This window comes from Vipera ursinii (assembly GCF_947247035.1).
Source record: "Vipera ursinii genome assembly, chromosome: 3".
In the NCBI taxonomy this organism is placed as follows: Eukaryota; Metazoa; Chordata; class Lepidosauria; order Squamata; family Viperidae; genus Vipera; species Vipera ursinii.
In genome coordinates this window covers 3,584,190-3,593,841 of record NC_139516.1, presented here as the reverse complement: position 1 = coordinate 3,593,841, position 9,652 = coordinate 3,584,190, and the positions used below count along the sequence as shown (strand labels likewise).

At 44.9% G+C, this 9,652-nt stretch overlaps 1 protein-coding gene across 1 annotated transcript in view; it reads left to right on the top strand.

The window, feature by feature from the left end:
* Positions 1-9,652, top strand: part of LOC310639331 (tyrosine-protein phosphatase non-receptor type substrate 1-like) — a 184,737-nt gene that overhangs the window by 44,427 nt on the left and 130,658 nt on the right. The window lies entirely within an intron of this gene.

Sequence of the window (9,652 nt, the reverse complement as noted above, 5' to 3'; positions counted from 1 at the left end):
CCCCAAGGGGGAGAACGTACTCTAAGGAAACTAACCGTGGTCTCGGTCGTCGGTAAGTCCCTATCAGGAAGGGAGGGAAGGAATCAGCTGAGAGATTTGGAAATGGACCTGTGGGGAAACTGCTGCTCGGCTGGAGGAAGGGGTTAAGCAGGGAACTAGCTTGGAATACTTGCGCAGCCACAAGAGGCATAAGCTTCATCTCCCCAAGATCCACGGAGCCTTATCTGCAGTGTGCTGCAGCTGTCAAAAAAGCCAACACAGTGCTAGGCTGCATTTACAAAGGGATAGAATCAAGATCATGTGAGGTGTTAATACCACTTTACAAGGCCTTAGTAAGGCCACACTTAGAATACTGCATCCAGTTTTGGTCACCATGATGTAAAAAAGATGTTGAGACTCTAGAAAGAGGGCAGAGAAGAGCAACAAAGATGATTTAAGGGACTGGAGGCTAAAACATACAAGGAACAGTTGCTGGAATTGGGTATGTCTCGTTTAATGAAGAGAAGGGTGAGGGGTGACATGATAGCAGTGTTCCAATATCTCAGGGGCTGTCCCAAAGAAGAGGGAGTCAAGCTATTATCCAAAGCCCCTGAAGGTAGGACAAGAAGCAACGGATGGAAACTAATCAAGGAGAGAAGCAACCTGGAACTAAGACGTTATTTCCTGAGAGTTAGAACAATTAACCAGTGGAACTACTTGCCTCCAGAAGTTGTGAATGCTCCAACACTGGGAGTTTTTAAGAAGAAATTGGACAACCATTTGTCTGAAATGGTATAGGGTTCCCTGCTGGACTAGATGTCCTCCAAGGTCCCTTCCAATTCTATCTGGTCATTGGCAGGGGAAAGCAAGCATAATCTGGGGTGATTCTTGTAATAGAGGAGGTAGACAAAAAAGTTACTACCTTTGATTATTCACTTGCAGTTCTGGTTGTTTGTACTTGAAATAAATCTTGACATAAACTTGCACTTGACATAAACAAGCAGATGAGGGTCTTGGGGGGAAGTTAGTCTTATGTCTCTTGTGGCTATGCAAGGATTCCAAGCTAGGACCTCACTTATACCCTCCTTCCAGGCTGGCTGGTAGAATAACGCATCCCGTGCTGCTCCAATTGAGGAACCTCAATGGCTTTGATCCAAAGTAGCCAAATCAATGCCACCAACACAGTCAAAGAGTGGCTGAGAAGAAGAGGGGGGTGAGCTATGATCTGCCAATGTGTTTCCCCTCAAAATCTCTTTGCTCCCCCAGGGTGCAGAGGAGGCATATTAACAGGCAAGATCAACCTTCTCTGACGTGGGTCCCTGTCAAGAATTGAAACTAGGGCAGCTACGTGCCTCTTTGTTTCAACTTGCCATTAGAGTAAAGAGGGGGGAGGGGAAGTGTTGCTTTAGAATGGGTCAGATGGAGAAGCGAAACCTCTACGATTCCACTGAAGATCTTAAGAGCCTGAAACCTTTCCAAGGACACCCTAGCAGGTGCTGAGAGGAAGCGGACGGTTCCCATAACAAAGTGAAATTGTTTACATGGGCTACATGAAAAGGGGGCCAGTTTGGCTGGAGAAATTATATGTTTAAGTCTATGAACTGGTGTCCGGGAACCTCAGAGTTAGTTTTGCTTTGACGTCACCGTGCCGTGTATTCAATAAACAGTAAGAATTTCGGAAACGGAATATTTGGATTCGCGAGCTGAATGTAGACACTCCCATTCAAGTCTCATTGCTGCCCCTTCTCCACAGGATGGGATTGTTAGTCCACCCCTTCTAGAGGACATAGAATGCAGAATCCTAGGGCTAGAAGGAACCTTTGAGGTCTTCTAGTCCAACCCCCTGCTCATAGCAGGAGTGCTGATACCTTATGTATTTTAAATTAAGCTTTTAAAATACATAAGATTCGGGAACTTGGGAAACAATAACCACCCCCTTTGGCCTCTGGGAGATTCGTTGGATAAGAAGAATTCCGCAGGGGATTTGGGACTCCTGATTCGTGGTAAGAGGGAACATCAGCTGATGTACGCATACTTCCTTTCTCAGCTCACCCTTCCCAGTCTTTGCTTTGTGGCCCCCCCGGATGGAATTGCGGTGGGGTCTCAGGTTTCTTTCAACTGTTCTGCAAAAGAATTCCCTTCCTGGGAGATCACAGTCATCTGGTTGAAGGACAGGAATTAAATACAAGCTGCCCGGACGGACATCTTGAATTATACCACAAAGGAGGGCACCCGGTGCCGAGTGGAGAGTAGAGTGGAAATCTTGCTTACACAAGAAGATATGAAGTCAGTGCTGTCATGCCAGGTGCAACACAGCTCCTTGGACAACTTCCTACAACAGGACGTTCTCCTGGTTGATGTCCCCAGAGGTAAGTGAGCTTTGGGTTCCAGAGAGGAACGAGGCCATGGAGTCTCGACGTGGCAGAGGGCTCCCCGTGGCAGAGGGAAGACACCAGGCAGAGCCAGGTTCTCGTCCCACGGAAACCCACTGAGACCAGGCACTCTTTCTCAGCCCAAGCCGCCTCCAGGGCTGGGTTAGGTAGAGCAAGTCTTTAGAAAAACGTTCCACCCCTGGCTCTTTCCCCAAGGACTTGGGGAAGTCAGGATGAGTAGAGTTCCCAATTGGTGAGATATAATTTAATCCTGATTATCCGAGAATATTATAGAATATTGTTGTTATGTTATGTTATGTTATGTTATGTTATGTTATGTTATAGAATAGAATAGAATAGAATAGAATAGAATAGAATAGAATAAACAAATTGAAGAAAAGAGAATAAACAAATTGTAGAATAGAATAGAATAGAATAGAATAGAATAGAATAGAATAGAATAGAATAGAATAGAATAGAATAGAATAGAATAGAATAGAATAGAATAGAAGCTGGAAGGGACCTTGGAGGTCTTCTAGTCCAACCCCCTCCTTAGGCAGGAAACCCTATAGTGTCTCACTGGGTTAGGAGGCTGAGCTTGTCAATCAGAAGGTCGGCAGTTTGCCGGGTCGAATCCCGAGTGCCGCGTAACAGAGTGAGCGCCTGTTACTCGTCCCAGCTTCTGCCAACCTAGCAGTTCGAAAGCACGTAAAAATGCAAGTAGAAAAATAGGGACCGCTCCGGTGGGAAGGTAACAGCGTTCCGTGTGCCTTTGGCGTCCAGTCATGCCGGCCACATGAGCGCAGAGACGTCCTCGGACAAGCGCTGGCTCTTCGGCTTTGAAATGGAGATGAGCACCGGCCCCTAGAGTTGGAAACGACTAGCACGCATGTGCGGGGGAAACTTTACCTTTTACCTACAGTACCGTGTCCAGTCTCTTCTTTACATTTACTGCTACGCCAGGGGGTTGGACTAGAAGACCTTCAAGGTCCCTTCCAACTCTGTTATTCTGTATTTCCGCATTAGATTTTGGATTTCTGTGCTGGATGAGTCTGAACTGAAAACCACTTTAAGAGTTGTTGTTTTTTTTATAACACAGAAATGACCTAAAGAGACCACTAGGTAAAATAAAGTCAGTCCTGGAAAACAGAACAGGTGAGAAAGGAACTCAATATCCTCTGCTTTGACTCTCTTTGGTAAAAAGAGGAGAGGATGTGAAAACAGAGTCAGGCTTTCACTGTTACTATGAAGATGAGTTACAGTGTTTTGGTGTTGACAATTGCGCAATCGGGCTGACCTCAGATAGTGATCACCAAGGTGTGAAGCAAGAGAGTTAACCACTCGCTGCCCTCATTATTGCAGCAAACATGGCTTATCAGAGGGAAACAAGTAATCTAGCTTTGAAGAAGAACCTCAGAGTCATTCTGAGGGTTTTTCCCACAATTCTTTTTTTTAAAAAAATCTCATTTATATCCTGCCCTTCTCCGAAGACTCAGGGCGGCTTACAATCTAAAGCACAAATCAATGTGCTTAGCACTTCCCATTCCTGAGCCAACAGAAAAACTGGGCATAAAATGTGTTATCTACAGTATATGTCCAGCCTCTATTGTACCTCATTTGTCTCCGTTTCCTGTTCTGGAACCCATTAAATAGAATAGAATAGAATAGAATAGAATAGAATAGAATAGAATAGAATAGAATAGAATAGAATAGAATAGAATAGAATAGAATAGAATAGAATAGAATAATAACAGAACAAAGAATAGAATAGAATAGAATAGAATAGAATAGAATAGAATAGAATAGAATAGAATAGAATAGAATAGAATAGAATAGAATAGAATAGAATAGAATAGAATAGAATAGAATAGAATAGAATAGAATAGAATCTGGAAGGGACCTTGGAGGTCTTCTAGTCCAGCCCCATGCTCAGGCAGGAGACGCTGTAACATTTCAGACAAGTAGCTGTCCAGTCTCTTCTTAAAAACTTCCAGTGTTGGAGCATCCATAACATCTGGAATCAAGCCATTCCACTGATTAATTGATCTCAGGAAGTTTCTCCTTGATTCTAGGTTTCTTCTCTCCTTGATTATTTATTTATTTATTTATTTATTTATTTATTTATTTATTTAGATTTATATACCACCCTTTCCCGAAGGATTCAGGGCGGTTTACAGGGCATTTAAAAAACGTCCTGCCTTCTGATGGAAAATATGTTGACACCCCCCCCCCGTTCTTTGTGGCAGCCGCTCAAATACTGGAACACCGCTATCAGGTCACCCTTAATCCTTCCTTTCTGTAGATTGGCCAAACACAGTTCCTGCAACCGTTCTGTAGTTATCCTAGACTCCCAAAGACCTTTTTGCCTTCTATATTGAAAGTTATAAAGTTCTGCATTCCTGTCTCCAGTGATAAACCTCTGCCTCCTGCTCCATTTACAATTGTATACAAAGTTATAAAGTTCTGCATTCCTGTCTCCAGTGATAAACCTCTGCCTCCTGCTCCATTTACAATTGTATATAAGGTTATAAAGTTCTGCATTCCTGTCTCTAGTGATAAACCTCTGTCTCCTGCTCCATTTACAATTGTATATAACAAGACTTGTCTCCTGTAATTGCCCTTGCCTCAAGATATGGCTTCCTGTCTCCTGCCTCAAGTTATGCCTTCCTGTGATAACCCTTGTCTTCTCTGTTAGCATTTGTATACGATAAGCTATGCTTTATTGTTTCCTGTGATGACCTTTGCCCTCTTCATTAGCAGTTGTATGCAATGAGCTATGTTTTCCTACGACCTTCCATATGTTGCTTCCTCATGTGTGTACTTCCCCCTCCCTGATGAAACTGCTCAATAAAAGAGTGCTGTGCAAAGCTGTTCGGGGGGCAACACCATCCACCCCCGGGCACTCTGTGCTCTCTCACCTTGAACAAACTTGTGTTGGTGCCTCAGTTTGTCCTAGGATCCTGTTCCTGCACTATCGCAGTTCCCAAGTGTGACCGTCGGAACGTCCAGCACACTGGGTCGGTGGCAAAGGGCAAAATCCTTCCATATTCAAGGCGTTCACCCTTGCGAGGGTCCCTCTAAATTCTCACCCCTGTTACGGGGCTCTAAGAGTTGAGGCCGGAACCCTGATCGGTCGCTCGACGCGACACCGTTCTGCATAGGTTTGTGTCTCCTGGTCCTTAATCATCTTAGTTGAGGTGCCTCAGAGTGGGGGAGGCCTGGGAGGCCTATCCATCTACACTGCACCCCCCCCCCCAAGTCTTCCCCCAGTCCTGGATCAGACTTTATTATGATTAAATCAATATAATCCACTGTCTTTTTCTCCACAGGCTCACCACAAAAAAACCCCACCTATCTCTGGATTGCACTTTTACTGAACAAAGTAGCCATCCTTCTTCTTGTCTCTTTCCTTTGCCTAATGAAGGTCTGCAGATGCAAGATGGCCAGACAGCATTCCAGAACATTCCGGGAAGCGAGACAGCCTGAGACTCCGAGTTAATGGCTCCTATTCCCAACAGACTTTTGGGATGAGGAAGGATTTGCTTCGGGAATCAATGACCATATTATTGAAATGCTTGTAGAATGCTTCATCGCTGCAGCCATGTGACCTTATAAGCCTATAAAACCAAAATGGAGATATAAAAACAAGCTCACTCTGTTTTGCCATGTCTATGAGGTAAATGAACCTAAGGTCCACATCCAGCTAGAGCAGGGGTGTCAAACTGCCGGCCCGTGGGCCGGACGCGTCACAACAAAACCGCGCCCACCCCATTGCCGACAATGGGGAAAAAGCTCCAAGACGCCGCGCGGCGTCACATGACGTTGTGAGTTTGACACCCCTGAGCTAGAGTATCACAAATAAAACTCCAGGTTCACTCCATCTCTGAAAATCTTGCTGTTTATTGAATACACGGCATGGTGATGTCGAAGCAAAACTAACTTTGAGGTTCCAACACCGATTCATAGACTTAAACAATAATTTTTCCAGCCAAACCCGCAACGTCTTACGTAATTCCTATCAACAAGTTCACTTTGTTATGGGAAGCGTCTGCTTCAAATCCACACCTGTTCTGGTGTCCTTGAAAAGGTTTCAGGCTCCTACATTCTTCAGAGGAATCGTAGAAGTTTCGTTTCTCCATCTAACCCACTTAAAAGTAACACTTTTCCCCCACTTACTCCAAAAGTGGCACATGGCTGCCACATTTCCACCCTCGACACCTATCTTTAAATGTAAATGCTGATTCTATGTTTTTGTTTTAGAGGAAAAAACAAGCCAAGAAAATTGAAGTAACTGGGTTTTGGGTTTTTTTGACATGCATTTAACTGATTAGGCAAGAGATAAAAATAAAAAAGAATTTGCTTATAGAAGTTATAAAGGAGCAAATAGAAAAAATGCAATTTGGGGGCGTAGATATGGTTTTTAAATATGAAGACGGGACAAAATGTTAAATCTAATGAATAGAACAGAGCTGGAAGGGACTGTGGAGGTCTTCTAGTCCAGCCCACTGCTCAAATAGGAGAACCTATACTGTCACAGACAGGTGAATGTCTAGTCTCTTCTTAAAAACCTCCAGTGATGAAGCACCCACAATTTCTGGGGGTAGCTGTTCCACTGGTTGATTGTCCTCACTGTCAGGAAGTTTCTCCTTAATTCCAGGTTGCTTCTCTCTTTGATCAGCTTCCAACCATTGTTTCTCGTCCTTCCCTCTGGTGCTTTGGAGAATAACGTGACCCCCTTCTCCTTCTAGCAGTCCCTCAGATACTGGAACTCTGCTATCATGTCTCCCCTATTTCTTCTTTTCTTTAGACTAGCCAGTCCCAAGTCCCGCAGCCGTTCTTCGTATGTTTTAGTCTCCAGGCCTTGGGTCATCTTAGTTGCTCTTCTCTGGATTTTTTCCAAACTCTCAACATCTTTTTTGTGATACGGTGACCAAAATTGGCTGCATCTACATGTTCAATACTTGTGTCTATACAGGTACAACTTTAATGGAGACTGCCTATTAGGGTCATCAGTCAAAATTTTGTGAGATGAATCGGATCCATTTTTACAACACTTTTTTTTTACCACGCTCGTTAAGCGAATCAACCAGGTTGTCCAATGAACAACGATCGGCCTTACTGTTGGCTTCGCTTGGTTAAATCTCCACCACCTTCATTAAGCGAACTGGGAGGGTGGAGAATTTGCCAGGCTGCCCAGCTGGAACTTCCAAAAAAAATGTCCGTGGAGATTTTCGGTCATCCAGGTCCTGGTTTTTCCCAAAGATGCTTTTTCAGGAGGCTACTGGACTTCCTTGTTTTTCTTTGAAGACGTTTCGCTTCTCATCTAGGAAGCTTCCTCAGGTTCTGACTGGATGGTGGGGAATGGAAAGATTTATACTCCTTGCAGACGGCTGGTCATTTGCATTCTTTTGGAGGGTCCTTGAGGCCACTTGGAGGTTTACCTGTGTCCTCAGGGTCACCTGAGTAGTGCAATCAGTGTAAGCCTTCTTGGCTGCAGGATGTTTTCTGCCCTGTGAAGGGACAGAATATAAATCCTTCCATCCTCCACCATCCAGTCAGAGCTGAAGAAGCTTCTTAGATGAGAAGCGAAAAGTCTTCAAAGAAAAACAAGGAAATCCTGTTCCCTCCTTTGGGACTCCAGAGGGAATGTTGTCTCCCACCCGTCAGCTGTTCCGGCAAGGCCAGGCGGCCCTTCACCACCAAACAACAGCGCCTCCTGCAGGGACCCTTTATATTACAGTGGAAGGAGGACCTGTGGACTTCAACTCCCAGAATTCTGCAGGCCAAGGTTTCTTAACCTTGGCAAGTCTTAAGATGGGTGGATTTCAACTCCCAGAATTCCCCAGTCAGGAAATGTTAGGTTAGCTTCAAGAAAAGATTGGGCTTCCATTTGGCCAAGGTGGTATAAGGTGTCCTGCCTTGGGCGAGGGGTCGGACAAGAAGACCTCCAAGGTCCCTTCTAGCCCTAGGATTCTATGATTCTATCATTCAATCTGCAGAGCTGTGATGAAGTCACAGGAAGGAGCCGTTGCTGTCTAGCATGTGTGGACTTCCAATTCCCAGAATTCTGGGCAGGCTGAAGAATTCTGGGAGTTGAAGTCCACAAGTGTTAAAGTGGCCAAGGTTGGACACCCCTGATCTAAAGGTACAAGAGGAGGCTGGGGAATTCTGGGAGTTGAAGTCCACAAGTGTTAAAGTGGCCAAGGTTGGACACCCCTGATCTAAAGGTACAAGAGGAGGCTGGGAAATTCTGGGAGTTGAAGTCCACAGGTCTTAAAGTGGCCAAGATTGGACACCCCTAGACTATCAGAATGTTGAGGGTGAAGGATTGTTCTCTGAGGTGGTTTTTTTTCCAAATGTTTCATTACCGGTCTAGGTAACATCATCCGATAACATCTAAACACCACAGAAGATGTTAGCCAACCTGGTAACAAAACAGTTAGAAAACCACCCACAAGCCAGGGGTCCCCAACCCCCTAGTCCGTGGATCAGTACCGGGCCGTGGCATGCCAGCAACCGGTCCGCACAAACAAGCAAAGCTCCATCCGTGGGATGCAGGCGGCACACAAAACCACACACTCTCCAGTCCGTGGAAAAACCTCTCTCCACGGAACCGGTCCCTGGTGCCCAAAAGGTTGGGGGCCTCTGATCTAGGGGCTAAATCTTGGCTCAAGGCACTAGCCCCTGTGGTGGAGAAGAAGACAAGTGAGGCAACCCAAAGGGTTGGGAATCTCGGGTGTAGGCAGTCCTGAACTTACAACCATTCATTTATCATTCCTTCAAAGTGTCAACAACACTGAACAAGGTGACCTTCAACCAGTCTTTGCCGTTAGGACCATCGCAGCAGCCTCAAAATAACGTAGTCATGTGACCAAGATTTGCTTGGCGGCCGCCATGCATTTATGATTGTCATTTGCAAACCTTTGCAGCAAGCTTCTGACAAGCCAAGTCAGTGGGAGAAGCTGTATTGGCTTAACAACTTTGTGATTTGTTTAATGACCACAGTTATTCCCTTAACGACCATGGTGAAAGACACACACACACACACACACACTCACACCATAGAATCACGCACATCTGGCTTAACGAAAGCATCACAAAAGCAATGACAACTCCTGACCTTTGCTCATTCCGCCGGGACCTGAAGACCTGGCTCTTTGAGCTTTCTGGCCTGGACTGAGAGTATTAATTGGGGTTTTAATTGGATTCTAATTGGGGTTTTATATTTATTCAAGGTCTAAATGTAATCATTTTAACTGTTCTTAATTTTTGTAATTGTTGTATTGTTATTTTAAAAAACC